At 48.5% G+C, this 20,248-nt stretch overlaps 1 long non-coding RNA gene across 1 annotated transcript; it reads left to right on the top strand.

Annotated features, from left to right (window-relative positions):
* Positions 1 to 1,544: 1,544 nt before the first annotated feature.
* LOC144313456 (uncharacterized) lies at positions 1,545 to 10,212 on the top strand. The gene is made up of 3 exons (XR_013379101.1): positions 1,545 to 1,669; positions 7,339 to 7,464; positions 8,872 to 10,212. It is a non-coding gene; the product is annotated as an uncharacterized LOC144313456 (long non-coding RNA).
* Positions 10,213 to 20,248: the final 10,036 nt, after the last annotated feature.

The raw sequence follows: 20,248 nt of genomic DNA, 5'->3' as shown, positions 1-20,248 counted from the left end.
AACTGTCTTCACACAGTTTTTTTCCTCTAAACAATATTTTTATGAAGAAAAGAAAGAAAGGATACAAGACCATTTTCCCAGACCCCATCTGAATGAAACTGGGATAGGCATGAATTTTCCTCTAACTTGAAAATAACTGACTGCTATTTACATTGGTAGAAAAACCACTCAGAAAACTGCCTTCCCCTCCACTAATGAAAATTATATTGCATTTCCCCCATATGCAACCCAGAAGTCTTTAACTGGACTGCCAGGTATATGACCATTAATAGAAAGCTGTTTGGGGAGATGGGAAGCTCCTTTGATAGATCCTGGCTGCACAATGTTATGCTTATAAAAACACAAATAGACTAGGACATAAACTGTGAGAAAAGATTCAAGTCAAATACATATGCTCATTCTGCAAAAGCAAAGAAATTTGCATGGTCAGGGTTAGGACAGAGAATAGTACTAAAAATAATGTTCCCTGTTGCCAAATCCATTCATAGCTGATAAGATAATTAAGGACTTTTTTCCATATAAATTTAGTTGCATTTATACGAAGCTTGGTGCGACTATGCCACGTATCTCCAAAGCAGCTGAGAAACCTGAAAAAGTTAAGGTGCTCCCTACATCTCCCTTCCCCTTGCTTATGGAGAATAGTGGAAATTACAATGTTCTGAGTTAAACAAATATTTAATTTGCTCCATGTCCAAGGCAAATCAGATTTTAGGCCAACATATGGGCTCCAGCTTAGGCCTGGAGACATAGCCTCAGGTTGGGCCCCGGGGGTGAATGATGGGTATGGTCGTTGTCAGAAGTTTTTGCTGGCCCAGAAAGACTCAGCGTCATCCACCTTCACAAGGAATGGAGAGAGACCGAGTTCTGCTTCATTCTAAGACCCATCACAGGTTAGAGCTCCCTAAAGTGGACCCAGAATGGTTGATGAGTATTTAGTATTTAGCTTCTCATCTGCCTGGCTGAGTTCCCTTAGGGCAGGCACGATGATTTACTGATTTGGGGTTCCCTATACTTAGCACCACACCTGGAACATGATAAGTACTCGATACAGATATGATAAATCACATACATTTTTCAGTTCCTGGTGAAGAAGCCCTTTGTTAGGGTCTTTGGGTCTTTAGGTGGCTACAGAGATCTGGACACGTGCTGTGCTCTTGTATCCACGAGCCACAGTCCAATTGATATGTAGTGTAAGTATAAGATACATGCTAGATTTTGAAGGCTTTTTATGAAAAAATATAAGATATCTCAATAGTTTGTATGTTAATTATACAGCAATATTATAAATAATGCTTTAGGTATATTGGTGTAATTAAAATAGATTTGTGGTACACTATCTTTAAGATGACTCTCAATCACCCATATGTGTAATTCCCTCCCAGAGAATGTAGGCTGGACTAGGTCAGTTCTAACCAAAAAAATATGGCAGGAGTGATAGACTAGAACTTCTGAGATTAGATTACAAAATCTACAAAATGCAGCTCCGTCTTGGGTGCTCCTTCTCCCCCACATTAGCTTGCCTCCTCTCCTCTCTTTTAGAGCCCTGTCCCCAGTGAAGGACAGACTGTCATGCTGAGGATGCCATATGTGGATGCGAGGCCCCGGAGGAGAGGAGTCATGTGGAGAACAGAGGCACACCAGCCAACAGCCAGCACCAAGTGTCAGCCATGTGAGTAACACTTTTTGGAAGCGACTCTCCTGCCTCAGTCAGTGTAGACCAGCCAAGAGCTTGACTGCAAACCGAGGAGAAGCCCTGAGCCAGAAATGATCCAGCTAAACCACACATCCACAGCAACTATAAGATAATAAATGTGTGGGTCAGGCGAGGTTTGGGGGTAATTTGTTACACAGCAATAAATAGCCAATACACAATTATAAATATTAATGTCAGTTTTTTTTTTTTTACTTTTGACAATGGCTACCAGGGAGCGCCTGAGTGGCTTCATCAGTTGAGCATCTGACTTTTGATTTTGGCTCAGGTCATGATCCTCACGACCCTGAGATTGATCCCACATAAGGCTCCATGCTGGGCGTGGGGCCTGCTGAGGAGTCTCTCTCCCTCTCCGTCTGCCCGCCCCCTCACCACCACCAGTGCTCGCTCTCTCTCTTTTTTTTTTTTTAAAAAGCAGTGTAGCTACCATAAAGTTTTAAATGGCGTGTGTGCCTCCCATTGTGATTGTATTGGACAACACTGGTCTCTGTGGCTCAGAGTGCCACGAGCGCTCCATGCTTAATTTGGGACTCTAGGGAGTTGCACTCTAATTTATGATACAGAAAACCATGAAATATTTAGGTGTAGATCTTACAAAATGTGTTAAAATCTATAATCTTTGGCTAGAACAATTTGTGATATTTCCTTTCTAAACAACTGTGGATTGAGAGTCAAGAGTCACTTCAGTTCCATTTTCACCCCTACATCGCTGGAAACGGTACTCAGACCACTTTAATGTGCTCTCCAGCTCTAATATTTTATGATTCAACAACTGCTCACTTCAGCGTTTTCTTGCTACCAAGGAGCATTGGTGACGCTGGCGATAGCCAAGCTCAGTGCTTCTCGCTGTGTCGCTGTGTCGAACCAACATTAGCAGCTCCACTTCTCCAAAATAGTGAAGAGTGTGGCAAGTGGAGCAACAAAGGAGCGTGCTCCAGTGCGCCCCTGATGGCTCCTTCTGTCCCCTGCGCTCCTCCCCAGCCTCCCTGGAATCCTTACATCCCTGTTCTTCACCACGCCTGACTTTGACAACACCAGAAAACTGTGTTTTCATTTAGGAGTTTTGTAGCCAAGCTGGGAGTTGGGAAGAAATGAAGAACTTAGCTTTCTATTTATTTGTATTTGCAGAACCACAGAGAGCCAAGGTGATAATTAGAAAAACATTTTAGAAAACTGTATTTTTTATTGGATTTTATTTTTCCAGAACAGTGACAAGATCTTATAAATTTTCAATGGCTAAACATATCAGTTTCCATCTTTTGACCAGACGGCCACTCATCTGAGTCTCTTTTACTCCAGCTCTTTACAGATAATCATGGAATAAGAGTGTGGTACAAAATGAACACCATCTTCTGTTTTTCTTCTATATTTAATCAAGAAATTCTCTTCCTGTGCCTTTTTTTTAAAAGCTTTTATTTATTCATTTGAGAGAGACAGAGCATAAGCAACAGGAGTGGGAGAGGGAGAAGCAGGCTCCTCCCTGAGCTGGGAGTCTGATGTGAGGCTCGATCCCAGGACCCCTGGGATCGTGACCTGAGCTCAAGGCAGATGCTTAACCGACTGAGCCACCCAGGAGCCCTTCTCTTTGTGTGTCTTAAATGCATTTTATTTTGACAGCATGATTGCGGATATAATTAATACATAGCACTTCAAAGAGGGATGATTCCTCTAGTAGCATTTTGACTAAAAGTAGATAGTCTTTCAAAAGGCTCTCATTGACAGTTTCAATCACTTAAAGGTAATCCTTGATGGAGGGTGTTGAAAATATTCCAGCTTTGGCTTCATTGGTTGATTAAGTGAAGGACAAGGGACTGCTTCTCAGGCCATCATTCCATAAATATTAGTGGATAGTGGCTGCTCTGAAATTTTGTATAAGAAAGCTGAACAGGTTGATAGCATTAATTAGTATTACTTTGGCAGATGACATGTATTGTTTTATTATGTTTATTTCTATTAGGTCTTTAATTTCCAATTTTTTATAACACTACTTTCATGGATTTTAGATTTTCCTTTAGAGACTAATTTTAATCCCATGAGGGAATGGTGATGTGATGTCCCTTATATTGAGACAAGTACAAATCAGAGCTTTTTATTAAGTGATTATTTCAATTCTAGTTTTTTATTTTCAGTTTTCTAAATCTACATCATTTTTTCCTAAAAACTGTTAATGTTCATCTAAGTACACAAAATAAGAAAACCAGCCATTTCAGATGATACCAAAGCTTTTCCAAGTTTTCAAAATAACGGGATTAAAATCGTGTGTGTGCTGTTCTGTTTTCCATAGGCAATAACCCAGACATTTCTTCACAGAACTAAGCAAGTTGGCTTTCAAAATATACTGAACAGATGCTTCTGATAACTTTCTGAAACAAGTAATGAACAGCACAGTATTTTAGAGTATGCATATTTAAATGAAGATCTAAGAAGGATGGTTCTTGGTTTTTTTTCATTTTTATTCTCATTTAAAAACCAGTTTTCTGTGCTTCAGCATTCAGTATTAAGCAACATTCACCCAGCTCTTGGAGAGCTTTATTTTTTTTTTTCACATTTGCAGGCACAACATAATTTTTTTTTTTTCATAAAGAAAGCTAGTACTTTACCAGTGAAATTCTATTACTTTCTTCAGGCAATGGTGATTTATATTATAAAAGTTTAGTACCTGGGATTTTATATCTTCAGCTCTTAGAAACCAATCAAACTGTTTGCAGGCCTTTGCCTCCTCTTCAGGCCTCCTCCTCCTCCTCCACCTCCTAGACCGTCTCAGTCCTTCCCCAGCCACCCATGATCTTGTTATTCTTCATTCTCGTGGCCCTCTCTCCGAGGCAGACCCTCCACCTTTGGTGATTGTGCAACATCACAATCCCGTTCCGTTCCCGTTCCTGAACCTTAGACTAATCGGGCCTCCAGTGAATAATCATGCTCCTTCCTCCAGCTCCCCACACCCCCACCCCACTCGGCTGGTCGGCTGGGCTGGGTTGCCTGATAGGATGCTCTCTCTTCCTCTCTTCCTTGTGGATCCCAAAGAGGACTCACAAGGAGCTTGCCAGGTAGACCTAGCTTTAGCAAAAGAAAGTGCTAGTAGAGGAAGAAGCAGTTCTTCTCGGGACTTAAATTAACGTTAAAAAGAAGGAAAAGAGTTGAGGTGTAGTTTCCAGTGTGTGCAGGACGCATCCACTTGTCTTTCTAAAGCCTCGCCTGCTGCTGCCCCAGTGTCCCCGAGGCACTCCCACATAATTTGCTATTACCAGCCATGCAAATATTTTTCTAATTCCCAGGGCAAACTCAGCCTCACAAACAGGTGCCTTTTAGTGCAATCAGGATAAAATACACATGTGGCTATTATTCTCTGGCTTTGAAAAGGTGACGAAGGGCATAAGGGACTATCAGGCCAGGCCATCCCGGGGTAATTTGCCATGAGCCTCTGTGTGGATCCAGACCCTCCCTTTGTTTGAGATCCAGCACGTGATTCCTGCAGATGACAGACAAGGACAGACTTGCAACAACATTATTTCAGGAGGATAATAACCAGCCGTCATAAATTCCTTTTTAAATAGTTTATTGCAGGTTGTAAGCTATTAACAATGACTTTATTTTTACAGCCCCAAAGAAAATAGTTCCTTGTTGCTGCTAGTCTCTAAAACCACTGTAGGACATTATAGTACCCTCAGAGAAAACCTAGACTTTCACGAAATGAATCATAAATAGTTGAGTCAAGAGAACCACTGTTAAATAGGAAAAAAGAGGAAGGGAAGAGAAAAAGAAATATAAGTCTGAGATGCAAAAGAGGTGCTCTGGGAGCTCCTTCCATGCAAATAGAATTTTAACCCAATTCTCAGGGCCACCCTCCTAAGTCTTCCTTTCCTGGGTGAACAAAGAAATTGAACAAAGAAATCTCTAAAAGCTTTAACAAGAATTATGTAGAGAAGTGAAAATGAGTTAGGAAGTCGCTCTTTCTGAGTTTTGAATGAGGAGCTCCCGGTTTCTTTCTTTCGTTTCATTTTGTGTTCTGGTGGGGGTAGGCTACAGCACTTCGACTAGTTCCTTGCACTAGAGGAGAGACATTACAATTTTCATTAAAAGTCTCACGTTTTCTTAGAACTTTTACATCTTGACTTTAAGTCATGCTGCGAGAAGTGTTCACCACTGTGTGTTCCTGTAGTTTCAGAGTACGCAACAGTACCTATGCTGTCAGTGGCCATCTGAACAGAAAATAATTGTGTAGACATTTAATTAGAGGAGATAGTTTATAAGGACGTGTATATCTCTTTTTCTTTTCCTTTGAAAATATGTTGGCTTCACTTGGAAAAATATATAAGCCCTGAAGTATCTTTTTGAAAAACAATTCTTGTGAAACACACATAGAGTTAAAACCATGCAAGTCAGGTACATGTGTGACTAATCATATTTTTGATATATCTCTCTGTCTAATCATTAACTTGAAATGCCATATAAGAATTTGTAATCCACAGTAAATTATTTCATAGAAATAATTTAAGAGGGCTGCTAATGTGAAACATTCTAGTTTCCACCAGCAGTTTGCTGCCAAACGTTGTAGGAAAAAAAAAAAAAAAAGGAATCCCAGATATAAGTTGACATAAATTATAGTGAATATAAATCTCTAATGATCAAGTGGCGGTTAGAGATTATTGCATTTAGAAGATAGGGAAAAAACATATTAAACACCAGGAAGTCTTTCCAGGGCCCATTTTACGTACTAGGAAACTGGATCTTTAAAAATCCCCTCAAAGCTTTTTAACATCTTTGTATAATGCCCGGCTCAATGTTGTACACTTCAAAATGTAACAGTTGAGTTCATTGAGCATAGAAAATAGAGGGGAAATCATATTTTAATTATCAGAGAGACGGCCTAAGCTCTATTTTTAAAATGTAAACTTTAGCTTTCAAACTAAGACCTTTCACTTTTTTCAAATGTTCTTCCCATAATATCCTTTTTGCAGAAAAAAATCAGAATAACTCCAAATGATAATTATCCAAGTAATAGTTATGAGAGGGTTTTTTTCCCTCTTTCAAATTTTTAGGTTTTCTGCAAAGCTGGAAACATTTGAGTGGAAATAATGTTCAGATTATAAAAAGCAGCAGCACATGAGTGAAATCAGCCAGAATTGGCCTGACAGGGAGTCAGAAACCAGAAACACTGACATGCAGCCCTCAAATGGCAACATTATTCAGGTAGAAATCCATAATTAGCTGAATTTTTTTTGAGTTTAAAGGATTACTATAGAGTACAGAAGGAAAATAGTAAGCCTGGTGGAGAAAATTAATTCCCTTTCTAAATCTTCATCCTTTCCGTCAAGATGTGCCTCCAAAGAAAGACAATTACGTCAAAGAAGGTTAGAGGCCTAATTCTGAACACTGCCTTTTAAGCACATTCTAGAGACCTATTAGACATCATGTAAACTGTAGACAGCAGCGTTTCTACCACCCCAATACTAAACATCTGTGCACCAGCTTCTTGAGAGCAGAAATGGAGACATATGCATTTAACATACTCCAAGAGCAGAGTCACAAGGGAAAATCTACCTTTCACCATATATGGCCATTGTGCAACTCTATCCAAGAACTCGATGCAGATATTTATGTAATATCTTCACTCCTTCTCCCCACAGGTTGGCAGAGGTTTAAGGAAATTCTTTGGGGAGGCCCCTGCAAAGTCACTCTTCTAAAATATGAATGGTGTTGATGGAAAAAGCTGAAGTGCTTTTTTGAGCATGAATCGGACTATCGCCATGTGGGTATGTCAGAGAGTTTTTTATTAATCTTTCTAAAAATATCTATGGATGTAAAATTCATCGTCATTATGCATATGAAATATTTTATTCGTGCTGGAGTTGTTTTACTTGTTTTTTTGTTTCTGGCAAGGTGAGATCTTGACCCATTCCTTTGGGGAATATCTTAGTATGCATTCAGATTCCAGTAACAGAAAAGAAGAGCCAAGGGAGAAAGTGAATACTGGGTGATATTTTATAATTCAAATTAAGTGACTTTGGGAAATTGTTGCCCATGGCTAGATTAACACCTCCCTGTTTATTAAAGAGGAGAAATACAACTAAAGGGCAGAGTTGCAATAGTGGTAAGCCAAAGGAGACAAGAGTGTTAGAATGTCACAATTTTTTCATGAGTATAGTTTGTATAATTAAATCAGTGTAAAATGTGAATGCTTGAGTACAGTGCATTTAATGAACATACAGCAGGCGTGTTCATGCAGTCACATAGGAAACTAGGATGTTTTAGTACAGACCTTTAAAGGTCCATCACAGAGACATGTCAGAAAGGCTGGATTCTAATTCTGCTCTGCTCTTTAGGAGCTTTCTGATGTGGCTAAGTCCCTCATCATAAAGAAATGGAGATAATTATACCTGCCCTTACCTCACAGTGATGAAGATCAAATAATAGAACAAATACAAGATTGCTTTGAAAACTGTCAAACACTTGGAAGCACAACATACTATTATTGCCATATTCTCCACTATCCTGCAATAATAGGATGCCATTTGCATGTCAGTGCTAATGTAGGTCTCCCACTGGGAGAAGAAAAACCAAGAGAATGCCATTGCCTGTACTCCTGCCCTCCCGAAGGAGCCCTCTGAGCATGGGGGAAGCATCATCCCCTGCTCCGGAGGGACACTCTGTGTCCAGGGTGTTCTCATGCTCACAGAGAGGGCATGGCTCTGCAAATCCTCCTCCACTTGTCCATCTCCCACAAATGTTAATAACAAAAATCCTCTCAAACTTCCCACATCAGAATATATGTTCGGATGATAGAGATGTTTCAAAAGGCCAATACTGCCTGGCCTATTCTCTCTTCATGCAACAATAGTACACTTACTGCTTCTCTACTCTGCTCACCCTTCCTGCAAAATATATTTAAAATGTGTTCAGTAAATTGTTACCTAGTAGTGATTTTAGCCTCGGGGTCCTGGGGGCAGGGGGGAAAGTCCATAAAAATGTTAATTATCTGGAGCATAGAGCTTAACATTCTGGATTCCAAGATGGTATTTAAGCCTATTTAGATTTTCTCCAAATTCTTTAAGGCTAATGCAACATTCTGAATGTATCTAGTAATCTCTAATTATTTGTGGAAATGGTAGATGTGAGAAGACCAGATTAAATCCACAGATAATCCCAAAATCTCATTTTAGCCAACAGCGTGGCTGTTTTCCCACCAAGCCCAGCACTAGAGAGAACATTAAGAAGAGCTGAGTGGAGTTCCAAGCTCCCCGTTCTTCTGCCCACCCTCCGATGGAGATGCTAATGACTCAGCCAAACGAAGAACGGAAGAGTAGCCAGGAGAAAGGAAACCGAAAAACCATGAGCTTGGGCCACCGCCAAGCTAGAAAAGCAGACACTGAGCAACTGGAAGGCACTGGAGACCTAGCATGAAGGAGCAGCCGGCAGACCCAGGCCTTGGGAGGACTGGGCTGCGGTTTCCAGAAGGACTAGGGCCGTCCTATTTGGTGCTGCCACACTCAGATCACGCTCTCTGCCCAGTGTGACCAGCGTGTGTGTTCACCCAGGGTGAACAAAGACCAAGCTTTAATCAGGAGCCGGGTTTCCTGGCTCATAGTAGGAAAGACCCGGCAGCAGACTAACCCAAGTGCTCTCTCCTCACTTGAACACAATTTGCTAACAGGATGAGGAAAGGAAGAGGAAGACCAAGACTTTGTTTTTAGGACCACTTTGTTAGTCCCCCTGGCTAACATCTCATTGGTTTCCCCCTCTTGGAGCTTTCTGGTTTTTCTAACGGTTTATTAAGGTCATGAGAGCAATGGCTCACAATCCTTTTGAACCTGGGTTTAGATTGTTTTTTAGGATTTTATGTATTTATTTGAGAAAGCATGAGCAGGTGGGGGGTGGGAGGGAGATAAGCAGACTCCCCACTGAATGCAGAGCCCGAGGAGGGGCTCCATCCCAGGACCCTGAGACCACGGCCTGAGCCAAGGTCAGCCCCTCAGCGGACTGAGCCACCCAGGTGCCCCTACCACCCCCCATAGTTTTAATGAATATAAAAATTGTACATGGTCTGCAAAGATTATTTGAAATCTCAAATATCATCAGTGAAACAAATTAGCACGAGTCGCTGTAGAATAGTTTTTTTTTAACAGATGAAATATCTTATGAAGCAATTTAATGTCTATGATGTATATAAAAAAAACAACCCACTATAGAAATGCAGTTTGACTTTTCACAGCCTCATCCTCGTCCCCCTTTCCTGGGCCATTTCCATTTGTGTCGGGCTCTGTAGCCTAGAAGAACTTTTGGGGAGTTTTGGTTCAGATGCGTCCAGAATTAAATTTGGAAGCGGGAAGAAGAGAAGGGGAGATGATTTGATGAAGGGAAGAGAGCAGTTTACTGATGCGTCCTGGGGTGGAATGATGGGGATATGTGGAAGTCGTGCTGGGACATAGAAGAGCTGGCGTGGAGGAGCTACGGTTGGAGAACACAGAACAAGCACTGGTTCGGTCGAGGTGATGTTAAAAGCTGGCTCCTGCATTTAAACCCTGAGCCACAGTGCTCAGGACTAGGCTCCAGCGCCTGCAGGGCCGCATCTGCAGGCCGAGCTGGGCCAGGCGGTGGGCCTGGGAAAGGGGAGCACGGCTGATGCCCTTGGGGGCCCTGCCCCCCTGCCCGCCTGCGCTCCGGGGCTCCCCGCGCCCTCCCCGCGCCCTCCCCCAGACCCTCCCCCGACGCCCCCCCCCCCCCCCCCCGCGCCCCGCCGGCTCCTCGCGGGCCACCCCGGGCCTCCTTTCCTGCCCCCCGCGGCCGTCGGGGGGAGCAGTGACACCCCCACCCCCACCCCGGGTCGGGGCGCCCCCTGGACCCCGGGCACCCGGGTCGCAGGGATCCGTCATGCTCGCGCTCGAGGAAGGAACAGAGGGTTCCCGCTGCCCAAGCCACCCCTGGGACCTTGGAGGCATCCAGGCCGCTCCGCTCCGCCCCCGCCCGGCTAGGAGTGCTGAGGACCGCGGGGACAGCTGGTCACCGGCCAGGAGGCCGCCCCGGACAGTAACGGGGAGCCGTGGAGGGCAGGGCAGCGGGTGTGCAGAGTGGAGGGGGGTGCGGTGTGGACGGGGGTGTGCAGGGTGGAGGTGGGGTGTGCAGTGTGGAGGTGGGGTGTGCAGTGTGGACGGGGTGTGTAGTATGGACGGGGGTGTGCAATGTGGACAGGGAGTGTGCAGTGTGGACAGGGGGTATGCAGTGTGGACAGGAGGTGCAGTGTGGATGTGGGGGTGCAGTGTGGACGTGGGGGTGTGCAGTGTGGAGGGAGTGTGTGTGCAGTGTGGACATGGGGTGTGCAGTGTGGACGTGGGGGTGTGCAGTGTGGACAGGGGGTGCAGTGTGGATGGGGGGTGTGCAGCATGGAGGAGGGGGCGCCTGCGGGTACCTTGCAGCCCCCGCCTTCGCAGTCCTTCCTCCCCAGCCGTGCTGCTGTGTCCCATCCAAGGTTTCTCCAGGGGACAGTAATGCGCCTAAGAACGCTGAACTTCATGCCGGGGCTTCCCTTACCACCCGGTCCTCGTCCAAGGAGTAAGACCTGAGTAAAAAGCTTAGCCGGAAGCCTGCTTTTCCTTCATACAGCCCAGCTCCGTGCTGGTTCAGCGTCCTGTGTCAGGTGAAATTATTCATGAGGCTCCGAGCAGAGTTGGTAAGTCTTACCCCTTCCTCCTAGAAATTCCAAGTGGATTTAAATCACTCCCTGGTTGCTGCAGAGGGTCTGTGTTTTATGGGACTTGTCTACTGAGCTTTGAAGTATTTGCTCACCAAATCTGCTTCTCAGCTTCCAGCTCCTGGATAAATTACCCGCCCTTCTCTCTGCTGCCACTCCCCCTGTCCCCCTTGAGTGGGAACAGTGGAGACGTTCCCCGGACGATCGCTTGGAATGAGAGCTCCGGGACACGGAGTCTGTTGCCAGGCCTGGGACACCCATGTGCTGCATGCTTGAAAGAGAGATTTCAGATGTCTAACGGATCGTGCAGGGAATTGGGGCCCTTGGACCTTATGCTGTGCACAGATTTATCCCTTTCTCACAGGATCGCTTAACTAGTGTCACCATTTAGTATCAAGCCTGGTCGGTCGCCTTGTCAGGAAAATGGCCATTAGCACACTCATACTTTACTCATACGTTAGAGAACACATTAAAATCCTCGTGTTGAAAACATCTTGGGGCTTCTGTGAGGATTGCCACTTGCCAGAGGTTAGTGTTAATTGATGTCAGGCAGGTCTGTTGCAAAGACTGTAGACTTTTATTTATTTTTTGTTTGGTTAGGGCTAGAGAGGGTAAAGAGAAAACGGGCAGCTAAGGGCCTTTCGGGAGCCAGGAGGCATTTTGCATCATCTGCCAAGCTACTTAAAAAAGCATGGTCACCCGGCCTTCTGGATGCTCCAGACGGGATGTGGCGAAGGTGTGCTTTCAGGGGTCTGCCCTTATGCTCCCTGTGCCTAACAGGCCACTAAAATCACCATTCTTCTCATTTGCACAATGTGCTCAAGAGATAATTAAAGACTTCCCAGGAGACTCAGGAGCAGCCACCGCTGGAGTTGAGATAGGTCACATTCCTACGATTCACCTCACCAGGGGCCTCAGCTGCACAGGGAGTCCTTGATTCTCCAGCTGGGCCTTCCCAGGAAAAGGACAAGGACTCTGTGACCCTCTTCTTATTTAGAATTTTACTAAAACAACATCATCGACAACAACAAAAAAGAAAAACAAACAAGAAATCAAAATACACAAAAGCATAGACATCTGGCAGGTTTACAAAGCGCAGATTTCTTACCCTAAATTAATTAAAGCCTGTCAGACTTGGCTGATGCTGGCTGGCTCTGGCTGGGCTCACGGCTTCGGATTCCTTGTCGCCCACATCACTGCTGATTCATCCGAGGAGGGAGTTCCTGCCACTCTGCTCCCTGGTCGTCTTCAGGGGCCTCCAACTTGGCTGGACTCCCACTTCGGAGCATGTCCCAGTGCAGAGTCGAGATCCCTCCCTGCGCCTTTTGGCAGCCCCGGGATTTTCCGGAGTGGCAGGCGGGAAGTTGGGGCCCTCACCTGTCACTCTCCGTTCCCAGGCAGCCAGCCCAGGCAGCAGGCCCTGCCGCACCCATCCAGACCTGCCTACTTGGTACCCACCCCTCCCCTCCCCACCTCTCCCCAGCCAGCCAGCACCGCTGAAAACCACCTGTTTTGTGTTTTGAAAGCCTGCCTGGAAGCACCCCCATCCTCCACCCTCTCAGACCTCCCACTGAGTTCCAGTTTCCTGTGCAAACTCCAGATTTAAGTCGAGTCAGTTGAAGAACAGAAGAGCCTGCTGCCTATTCAGTCCTCTCCTTCCTGGGGCAGAAATACAGGGGGGCGGGGGGAAGGGGTTGCCAGTGGTCCACTGTCAGGGCAAGAGCCGTCTTGTAAAGTCCTAAGTCTGGCAGCCCCTGGGTGGGGGCGCGGGGGGATGTCCTCAGACTTGTCAAGGTCATCTCTGCAGGGCCCCACGTCACTGATTAGTCCCCTCAAATGTTCTAGAAACAATTTCACGGGCAAAAACCATGCCGGTGCCGTGCCCTGTGCTATGAAATGTCGACCAGGGGTAAACAGATGCACAGACACACATGGAGGAAACTTGAAGTTCCTGACTGGCAGTTTCCGAAAGTTCTGGTGATGCTAATTTGTTCAATGATGTTTTTAGCTTTCTGCCAGCATTTGCTACCAGCTAAGTGGGAGCAGGTGCCACGGCCTGGAGGAAAACTTTTGGAAGATAAAAAGCTTAGAAGTGACAAAGCTGTCCCCGCGTGGTAGACAGAATGGTGGCCCTCCAGGAGTTACCTCCTCATCCACAGAACCCGTGAAGGTGTAGCCTTACCCGGCAAAAGGGACTTTGCAGATGGGATTACACTGATGGTCCTGGTCCTGAGATGGGAAGATGGCCCGGGGCGGGGGAGGGGGGGGAGAGGCAGTGGGATCACAAGTGTCTTTATAAGTGAAAGGAGGAGGCGGCAGCAGCAGAGTCAGAGAGATGCTGGACTGCTGGCTTCGAAGATGGAGAAAGAGACCAAAAGAATGCAGGAAGCCTCTAGAAGATGGAGAAGGAAAGGGAATGGATCCTCCTCCAGAGCCTCCAGAAGAAATGCAACCCGCCCACATGTTGATTTTAGCCCAGCGAGCCCCAGTTCAGACTTCTGACTTCTAGAACTGTGGGACAATAAATTTGCATGATTTTAAGTCACGAAGTTTGTGGTAATTTGTTACAATGACAACAGGAAATCGGTATTCTCCCTTAACTGTTTATGGGACTTGGATTTGACGGGAGCGCTTGGGTACAATGTGAAGAATTAAAACACAACAACACCCTGTTCACTCGTTTTATTTATTTATTTATTTATTTATTTATTTATTTATTTATTTATTTTTATTGGAGTTCGATTTGCCAACACATAGCATCACACCCAGTGCTCATCCCGCCAAGTGCCCCCCTCAGTGCCCGTCACCCAGTCGCCCCCACCCCCTGCCCACTTCCCCTTCCCCCACCCCTAGTTCGTTTCCCAGAGTTAGGAGTCTCTCATGTTCCGTCACCCTCACTGATATTTTCACTCATTTTCTCTCCTTTCCCTTTATTTCCTTTCACAAATTTTATATCCCCCAAATGAATGAGACCATACAATGTTTGTCCTTCTCTGATTGACTTATTCCACTCGTTTCTTGAGCCGTCGGCCGTCACTCCCTCGCCGCCGACACTAGGTCGGGTCGGTGCTTGGCCACTGATGCACCAGCGAGAACTTTCTGCAGTGGGTGCCGTGGGCGCTCAGCCACACTGAGGCTCAGGCCGGCCCAGGGCCGTCCCTGCGGGCCCCGCGCCGCCCTGCTGCCGGGACAGAAAGGGACAGAAGTCCCGGCTGGTGCCTCCGGCCGTTCGGTGCCCGTCGTCGGGAGGAGCTCGCAAGCACTGCCCTGGGTCCCGGGGCCGCCGTGCCAGGAGCCCCGTCGGTGGGCCGGCGCTGCGGTGCAGGCGGTGAGCAAGCTGCTGCCTAGGAAGCGCCCTTGGGCTGCAGACAAAGTGGGGGCTGTGCCGGGGGCGCCGCTGGGCGGGATGCCCGCGTATTCAGAAGTCCCAGGGTGCAGAGGTTGGGGCCGCTCTGTCCCCACGCCACCTGCCAGGTTGCCCTGCACGAGCTCGAGGGCAAGCAGGGCCCAGGCAGGGCCGCGGCCGCTGGGCACCTTGCCTGCTTGGTGTCGCGGTCCCCACTGCCTCCATGTCGCCTCGGGGGCTGGAGAACCCTCTGGATGCCTTGTGTTCCAGCAAGAGAGCAGCCGTGCTGGCGACTGAGGCCTCGCCCGCCCCTGGCTTCTCCGCCTCGGGGGGCAGGGGCCAAGCCGGGGCCCGGAGTCCTGCCCGGGAGCAGCCCAGAAAAAACTTGCCCTGAGTGGTTCAGTGAGCTCGGAGCTAGAAATCGTACATTTATTTTGCTCTATGACAGTATAATTAGCTTTTCCTCTTGTGAGGAATGAAAGGGCAGCGTGCTTTCTGACAGCTGTGGGAGCTGCCTTCCTGCCTGGATAAGTCTAGTATCCCCCGATATTGCCACACCTGTTTAAACAAGGAACAAACTAGGTATTTATTTGAAGTTCAAGAGGCCATGTGAGCCACGGCCTAAATATAGGCCTGGATATAATTATAAAGATACTTAATTCTTTGTTCTGAAAGACTTTTGCAGCCCGCTGTTCTCGCAGAGGCTCTGGCCGTTTCCTTAAACGTGTGTACTTCTCAGAACGAGGAAAGGCCGGGGTGGGGAGGCCTCATGGGGGGCAGGGTGCGTGTCCTCAGAGCGGGGAGAGACGACCTCCCGATCTTGTCGACGATCGGACTCTCCGGTTAGACGCGGACACAGATGCGGATCTCTGGGTGCTCCCCGGTAGAGTCTCCCCTCGGGCTTGGGACGGAGCCTGGATCTTAAAGCTCCCCGGCTGGGGTTTGGGAGCCCGGATCCCGCGGTCCCGGCGTGCTTGAATTGAAGGTCTGTGCAGGGCAGAGTGGGGGCACGCGTGTCTGGATCCCACTGGAGAAGGTTCAGGGCCCACCGCGTTTCCTGCTTTGTCCTGGAGGGGGAGCTGCTGCCGTTCTGAGGGAAGTCAGCCGGGTCCCCGCAGGCCCAGGGCAGAGGGCACTGGGTGTGGGAGGAACTGGAGCCTGGGACACTAGCCAAGAAGCAAGTGCCGAGAGGCAGATGCAAAGAGCAGAGCCTGGACGTGGGCCAGGGAGGGGCAGATTCCAGCGGGGCGGATCATGTCCCCTTGGGGCCTGGGGGAGAGGGAGGAGGAGCTCTGGGTTTGCAGTGGTGGCTCTGCAGACAGACCTGGAACTTGGGGTCTGAAGTGTGACAGTGACCTGTGGCTCTAGGCGGGGAGGCTCACTGGCTGGGTGACCTCCAGTATGCCTCCTCCCCACCAGTGTCCCCATAGGGGCTCACCTGCTGGCCTGACCCGTGCCCCTGAGCGGTGCCCACATGCCCAGGACAGGGAGCTCCCTGCTGCTGCGCTCAGAGCATGAGGCCAGAAGGTGACATTTGTGAGACAAGGGATTTCAGCACCTCCAGGGCAAAATGCCTTGCAGATATTTGCAGAATGTCTTAGTGACAATTGAACATATGCAAATGAGTGATGAAAAACAAAGCCAAGAGTGAATCTGCACGATTAGGCAGAGGCAGAGGTAGACGGGCAGGCGGAGGTGGACTTTTACTTTTTGGCAATAGCGGGAAGGAACAGTGACACAAGCTCATGAGAAAGCATTAGACACTTGGAGCCAGACCCATTTCCCACGGTGGCTCGGCTCTGCCACGTGAGTTTCAGAAGTGCACGGTGCCACTGTCTGGGACGGTGAAATGGCGTCTCAGGCAAGTAGTTTGCTGCTTCTGAGTGCAGTGCGCTTACTGAAGTCACCCAGAAATCATTACAAGATCTTTTCTGACCCATTTTTTAAAATGATTGAAAACATGCGGGGAATCTGATTTCCCATGTTTAGACAAAGCTCCATGTGACCCCTTTTAAAGAATAATGGCAACATAAAGACACACTTCACTCCATTCTCATTTAAGAGGACTCCTTGCAGGGACACGTGACTAGTTTTAGCCACTAAATTGTGAAATGAAAAAAAATAAAAATAAAATAAAAAAATAAAAACTGTGAAATGCCTTCTCTCACCAGATCCCAAATCTGCCGGAGCCACGACCTTGGGCCTGTTGGCTTTCACTGTAAGAAACAAATGTCTGCTGTTCGTAAGCCACCAAGTTTAAGGGAATTTTGTTATAGCAGCCAACATGGACTCAGACCACGGATGTTTGCATTCTTTCTAGTTTCCACTCTTGCTTCCAAGGCTGTGGTTGATACCCCTCCAGTATCTCTTCGTGCTCGTGCGTGAGAGTTTCTGCAGGGGACCCAGCAAGAAGTGGAATTATTGGCTCACAGAGGATAGCGATTGTCGGTATGGCTTGATATTGCCAAGCGATTCTCAAAGAGGCCGGACAAGGTCATACTGAGGGCAGCAATTTTTGGAGCTTACGTTTTATGCTCATATCTTTGCCCTGGGACTTCATGTAGACAATGTCATGCATTCACCTTTAGAAATCTTCTAGACTAACTCCTCTGATCCTAGATAGCTGTGTTGTGACACTTGAAAGTCTTCCCCCCCCAAAAAAAAGACATATTCATTGCAAAAAATTAAGACAATTCATACACGCGTGAAGAACAAGGTAATAATCACTTGCTGTCCTAGCACCCAAAGAAAACCACTATTAACATTTTGATGAATATCCTTCCAAACATTTCTGGTGCAAATGGATATGTGTGCAGCGTTACATGAATGGAATCAGGCAGGCTGGTTTGTCCCCTGCCTTTTCACTCAACAGGTTGCTTTGAACACCTTGAGATAGTTTTCCAAATCTACAGAACTCCTTGATTTCCTCTGGCTTGGGGTTGCTTTGAGGTTAGAAGACGGGAGGAGAGAGAGCTAACAGTGGAGAGGGGCTTGGTCCATGCTCCATTGAATCTCCTCATCCCCACCGTCCCGGGAGGCAGGCACCACCACCCATCCTACCAATGGCAAAATTAAGGTCAGAGCAACAGAAGCAAGGGACTCAGAATTCAGTAAGGTCTCCCCCTCGTCCCGCTGCATCTACTCCCCCGCTCACCCCTCCTCACCTCCCATCGGGCGCCCTCAGTCCTCTATGGATGCAAAGGGTGAAGGGACGTGGAGACTCAGAAGCTAGGAGGCCCACATCTCATCACAACCTTTCTGAAGCCAACAGGGTGAGAATATAAAACACTTGCCTCATGGAGGTAGGTGTCTGCTTCCCCTCTTCCCACCTCGGGCAAGGTGGCAGCAGTGTATTCCTGAAGACCCTCTGAGGGGCCTTAATCTGGAAACATCTCAGAGGAGAGGGTCAAGGGCCATGCCTCAACCAGGTGGAAGCAGCTAGACCCTGAGAAAGGGCTCTATGCAATCCCAGACTGGCAGGGGTAGGAGGGCCAGGGAAGGGGAGGCAGAGCGTGGGTAGCAGGTGGTCGCCCGTCTGTAGTAGGTGCCTCTCTGAGCCACCAGGAGTGCCCAGAAGACAGATGGTGAGGAGCTGGGTCAGCGTGGCTTCACGTAGCCAAAGGAGCAGTGGCAAAGAGGAAAGCCGTCCGGGCCCGAGGACACGGCGGCCTCCCTTCCCACCCTGCCATTGGGAAGCACCACACAAGTCCAGGTTTCTCATAGGCTCCCAGGCTTGGGGGAGGAAACACCCAAATTTTATGGATGTAAAGTTTTATTTTGGAGAAATAAGGAATGTGCCATTCCTTGGATTTGATGTTGCGACCTAAAACGCAGGGCTGCTGACACAGGTGTGTGACATGTGCGGTGCCCCAGGGCCTCATGCCCCACTGGGGCTCCTACTAGGAGGAGCCCGGCCTGTGGTCTGCTGCGCTGCCATCACCATCTTGAATGTCTCCGTAATTGTTGGGTAAGGAGCCGCACGTTCTCATTCTGCTCTCGTGCAGATTACGTAGCTGGCCCGTGAAAATGCTTGCCGGCTGCATCCCTGCCTTCCTGCATCCCTGCATCCCTGCATCCCTGCCTCCCTGCATCTCTGCATCTCTGCATCCCTGCCTCCTGTGCAGCTGCTGTTCCCGAAGCCTTGGGGCTCTAGGAGCAGCCCTCCCTGAAGGCCGGGCGCCCAGGGGGAGTGCGAGCCGCTGTCACCCATCGCCCGCAGGCCCCACACCGCCCCTGCTGCTCCGTTTCTGTACCTGGGCTCCTCCAGCGGGGCGTTGGTTACATACATCTGTCCCTTGAAAATGGGCCGAAATGTCCACCTAACACGTATGGTTATGACATGACATGAGACCCTTGGCGGTACGTAGATGGGTGGCCAAGGTGAGAGCGGAGCGGCGGGGCTGGCAGCCGCGGGCACTTCGGTGGGCTCCGGTGGAGAAGGCTCATGAGTGCCAGGGAGCCCCGACCAGTCCCACGTGCCCCGGGGGGCCCAGGCTGCTCCCCCGAGTGGGCCTTCCTCCCCGCGGGCTCCCCTCTTGGTTTCTGGCCTGGAATGTGCACAGGTCTGCAGGAGCCATACGTCAGACTGGAGTCTGTACGTCTGGAACTGGATCATCTGCTTCTGAGGCCGTTGGATCATAATGTTTATAATGTTTCTCAGTTGGTTCCCAGGTTCTTGGAGCTTAAATGACTGCTTTATGGAAAAAAGACACTTTTTTCCAAGGTTCCAAGATTCACCTTGTGCTGGCCGGAAGCTCACCCTGCAAGTAGCTGGGTGTCTGTGGTGCTGGACAGAGATGTCCCCCAGATGAGGACCTGGTGTGACGGGGGTGGCCAGGGCCCAGGAGACCAGGGTGCAGTGCCCCTGAGTCGCAGACCCCTCCGTGCGCCCACGGCAGCCCACGTTCTCTGTAGGCGGCACGGGACAGCTGCCTCGTTTCTTACCAGTGGCCTTAATCACCCCCCCGCACCCCCCTCCCCCGGCCCCGGTGTATCTGGCACAGGCCAAGTGCTCAGGGGACGGGAGGTCTCCACGCTCGAGTTCATTACATACTCGGGGCTTCTGGGCGCTGCTCTATGCCTCTCCCGTGGGCGACTCTGTTCAACTCTCAGCTGTCCAGTGGAGTTTTGAGGGTTTCTTTCAAACGACAAGAAAAAATCACCGAGAGGCAGAGACACTGACGCAGGCTGGCAAGTGCTGGAGCCCAAATTCAAAGCCCAGCTGGGACAGCCAGTTGGTCCCACGCTTGCTTATCTACCCTGCAGGTTGGTAGAAAGGGGAGGCTAATTACAGCAAGGACCCCAGAGCGCAGGTGCAGGCTGACACCCAGGCGTGAGAGAGGCCAGGAGGCAGCAGCCTCGTGGGGAGATGGCGATGCCAAGCCGCAGGGGGAGCCGGGCACCCTGAACTTCCCAGGCAGTGACCAGGGCTGGGCACCACAGGAGGTGCCAGAAACAGGTGCGCAATGAGTGGACAGAGACCACCTGGGCACGGCCAGGTGCAGGT

The sequence above is a fragment of the Canis aureus genome, chromosome 5 (genome assembly GCF_053574225.1).
Source record: "Canis aureus isolate CA01 chromosome 5, VMU_Caureus_v.1.0, whole genome shotgun sequence".
NCBI classification, from domain to species: domain Eukaryota; kingdom Metazoa; phylum Chordata; class Mammalia; order Carnivora; family Canidae; genus Canis; species Canis aureus.
The sequence above is the reverse complement of the archived record's forward strand: the minus strand, read 5'-3'. Positions and strand labels throughout refer to the sequence as shown.